We start from the raw sequence: 4,495 nt of genomic DNA on the forward strand, positions 1-4,495 counted from the left end.
ATTTGCCATGAAGTGATGGGATCAGATGCCATGATCTTCGTTTTCTGAATGTTGAGCTTTAGGCCAACTTTTTCACTTTCCACTTTCACTTTCATCAAGAGGCTTTTTAGTTCCTCTTCACTTTCTGCCATAAGGGTGGTGTCATCTGCATATCTAAGGTTATTGATATTTCTCCTGGCAATCTTGATTCCAGCTTGTGTTTCTTCCAGTCCAGCATTTCTCAACAAAGTATAGTGACTCATAGAAAAAGACCAAATTTGTGGTTACCAGAGACGGGGGTATGTGGGGGGAATTGGATGAGGGCAGTCAAAAGGTACACACTTTTAAAAAAATTAATTCATTTATTTTAATTGGAGACTAATTACTTTACAATATTGTGGTGGTTTTTGCCTTACATCTACATGAATCAGCCACGGGTGCACCTGTCTCCCCATCCTGAACCCCCCAGTCTGTTCCCTACGTCTGAAAAGATACACACTTCTAGTTATTATTTGTACCAGGGATATAATGCACAACATGATAAATACAATTAGCAATGTGTATGTTACATATGAAAGTTAAGACAGTAAATCCTAGGAATCCTCATCCAAAAAAATTTTTTTTCTATTTCTTTGGTATCTATAGGAGACGATGAATATTCACTAAATTTATTGTGGTAATCACTGCATGATGTATGTTAATCAAATCATTATGCTGTACACTTTAAATTTATATAGTTATGCCAACCATATCTCAATAAAACTAAAAGAAAAATTACTTTCCTATTATAAGCAATATATGAATATATTTTCAAGATATTAAAATGAGTTTTTTTAAAAAAAGACTCAAACATCGTAGTACTCAACGAAGTCAATAGGCTGCTTCTTACAAAACTTTAATCATATGATCCAGCAACAGCATTCCTTGAGATTTACCCAAGAATTTCATTCCTTTTAAAGACTAAATAAATATTCCACTTTTGTACATAACACATTTTGTTTATCGATTCACCTGGTGATTAACCTTTGGGTTGTTTCCACCTTTTCACTACTGTGAATAACACTGCTCTGAACACTGTTACACCCGAGACCTCTTCCTGTTTTTAGTTCTTTGGGGGTATACACTTTGAAGTGGAACTGCTGGGTTATATGGTAATTCTGTTTAACTTTCTGGGGAAATACCATACTGTTTTCCATGACGACTTCACCATTTTACATTCCCATCAGCAATGCACAAGGTTCAATTTCTCCAACACTTAGCATTTTTTCTTTTTCATCACAGCTATCCTAATGGGTGTGACATGAATGCTGAACGTTTGTTCATTTTTGTCCTTCACCAACTGTATAAAACAAGTTTACTCTCTGTGGGTTTCCCCAAAATGGATACTGGCAATAGCTTAAAAGAATGATAATCTGATGGCTGAAAAATGACATTCCATTATTGTTTAAATTTGTATGTCTTTGATTTTCAAGATTTAGCATCTCTTCATATGTCTAGTCGGAGAAGGCAATGGTACCCCACTCCAGTACTCTTGCCTGGAAAATCCCATGGATGGAGGAGCCTGGTAGGCTGTAATCCATGGGGTCGCTAAGAGTCGGACACGACTGAGCGACTTACTTTTCACTTTTCACTTTCAGGCATTGGAGAAGGAAATGGCAACCCACTCCAGTGTTCTTGCCTGGAGAATCCCAAGGACGGGGGAGCCTGGTGGGCTTCCGTCTCTGGGGTCACAGAGTCGGACACGACTGAAGCGACTTAGCAGCACATGTCTAGTGATTATGTAAATGTATTTCTTCACTGACTTCGTTAATACTGTCCTACGACCATTATTTCATTGCATTGTTTACCCTTTTCTCATGTATTTTTAGGGACTGTCTATATGTAGAAGATGGTAATTACTTGGTTAGAAATGTTTAACTTTTAATGTTATGTTCCAATATGCAAATTTTAATTATTTGTGCAAATGCATCAACTTTTTGGCTTTTAGATTCTGCGTCTTGCTTTGAAAAGCCTCTCAAACTAATACTGTACAAATACTTTCCTCCTATTATTATATTCTTTTGATCTTTCACTCTTTAAAAGGCCTCTGGTTTATTCTGGAAAAGGGCTTGGGTATGGCTCTAACTTTAATTCATTTCAATGGATACCCAATTATCCCTACACCTTACTGAACAGTCTGGCCTTTTCCCTCAGAATTGATAAAGATGTATTGCATCTTTATCATCAAGTAGACAGGTATACAAAAGCCTGCTTATAGCTTCTTTGTATGGCTATACTTCTCTGTCTATTCTTACACAAGTAATAAGTTTTAAAAAATATTTATTTGGCTGTGTCAAGGCTTAGTGGCGGCACGTGAGATCTTTTGTTAGGCTGGTTAGGCTCTCCAGCTGTGGTGCAAGGACTCAAAAGTTGCAGCATGCACAGGCTTGGTTTCTCCACGGCTTGTGGGATCTTAGTTCCCTGACCAGGGATGGGACCCTCATCCCCCACCGTGAGATGGACTCTTAACCACTGGACCACCAGGGAAGTCTTGCAAGTTTTAGTTACTACAGTATTATATACTGATATCTTATAGGGAAAATCCTACCCCATTGTTCTTCCTTTCTAAAATACTTCCTTGGTCCTTCTTCTTAGTATTTACTTACGTATTTATTTGGCTGTGCCAGGTCTTGGCTGCGGCACGCAGGATTCTAGTCTTCATCGTGGCATAAGGGATCTTTTTAGTTGTGCAAACTCTCAGTTGTGCGTGTGGGCTATAGTTCTCTGAGCAGGGAGTGAACCGGGCCCCCTGTATTGGGAAGGTGGAGCCCCAGCCACTGGACCACCAGGGGAGTCCCTCTCAGTCCTTCTTGCAGTTTCTTTACTATATGAATATGAGAATTAGCCACAAAAATCTAGTAGGATTCTGGCTACTCTAACATATAAATGATATATAATAAATTGACATTTTTATAGCTGAGTTTAGTCATTCATGAATATGCTGCTCCTTTAGTCAAGAGTTCTTTCGTGTCCTTCAGTAGAGTTCTGCAATCTTCACGACTGTCTTGCCCATTTCTGGTTAGGGTTTAATACTGGTTTTGGTGCTGAGGGACAGGCAATTACCCTAGGCCTAAGCCTACCATTGTAAGCAATGTTCTTTGCCACCGTGGTTGATTTCAAGTGTTAAATTTGGATAAGATCAGAGTCTTGTTCAATGACTGTGGTGAACAATTTTCTCCTGCCCTCTGGATTGTAATCCGCATAGCTACAAGGAAGCAAACGGTCCACATTACTGCTGGCAGCCCTCTTGTAACCATGAAGAAAGCCAGCGTGAGGAAAAAGGCATTATACAAGAGGCCAAACCAAGAGAAACAGAGTCAGACTCCAGGGAAGTACGTTTACGTATGCTCTACTTTTGAAATATTTTAATTTAAATGAGACATAGCATCAAAAGTGCCATTACTGCTCATACCAAGTCAACCCGGGATTTCTACCTTCACTACAGTACACATTTTAACTATTACAGTAGATAGTGCTTTAACAATAGCCTGTTTCATATAGTGCTGACCAGCTATGACAGCTGTGAAATATTCTGGAAGACATCAAACGTCAACATTGTTACTCCTCTGTGCTGGGAATATATGCTGGGAATATGAGTAGAATAAAGTAATGTATGCCAGGAAGGCTCTTCATTCAGTAAACATTTATGAAATGCTCAATGTACATATGGTTACAGTAATATTGGCTCAAACCCTTCCACTGAATACAGTAACAAATAACTCAAGGCATGGATGAGCACTGAATGTTAAATATTTTTGAAATATTTTCTTTATGCTACAAGACAATGCTCATTAAAAGGTAACACTCTCTGAAGCTAGTAAAAATACAGCAGATTAATATTCCACTTAACCAAGAGATCAAACTTCCAGCAGTGCAACCCTGTGGAACACACTTCAGAACCTGAGAAAAGTATAGCAGGAATCCTAAATAACGGACACAGAAAAAACAGGGGAATACCAACAGGAAAGCAACATAAGGGGAAAGTGAAGCCACTCAGTAAGTACACGCTTGAGGAGAACTCTGACACGCACACGTAGCACCTGATGAGGAGATCACGATGAACGTTACAGTGTAAAAAACAAACTGCTGGAGCAGTGCACAGCAAGCGGGATTAGCACTCCTTCAAGGAGAAATATCAGGAATCTGTTCAGTCAGTCAGAGAACTAAAGAAATTATAAGGAAAAAAAGGTAAGATGACTTGAAAACTATTGCAAATGAACTATTTTTAAATTCTAGAGTCTTTGTGTGGATCACAATAAACTGTGGAAAATTCTGAAAGAGATGGGAATACCAGACCACCTGACCTGCCTCTTGAGAAATCTGTATGCAGGTCAGGAAGCAACAGTTAGAACTGGACATGGAACAACAGACTGGCTCCAAATAGGAAAAGGAGTACGTCAAGGCTGTATATTGTTACCCTGCTTATTTAACTTATATGCAGAGTACATCATGAGAAATGCTGGACTGGAAGAAACAC

The 4,495-nt window shown here is 38.9% G+C and overlaps 1 protein-coding gene across 3 annotated transcripts in view; it reads right to left on the bottom strand.

Annotated features, from left to right (window-relative positions):
- Window positions 1–4,495, bottom strand: part of MND1 (meiotic nuclear divisions 1 homolog (S. cerevisiae)) — a 114,630-nt gene that overhangs the window by 60,315 nt on the left and 49,820 nt on the right. The gene's annotated exons all lie outside the window — the stretch shown is intronic.

Source organism: Bison bison, unplaced genomic scaffold (assembly GCF_000754665.1).
Source record: "Bison bison bison isolate TAMUID 2011002044 unplaced genomic scaffold, Bison_UMD1.0 scf7180017864146, whole genome shotgun sequence".
NCBI classification, from domain to species: Eukaryota; Metazoa; Chordata; class Mammalia; order Artiodactyla; family Bovidae; genus Bison; species Bison bison.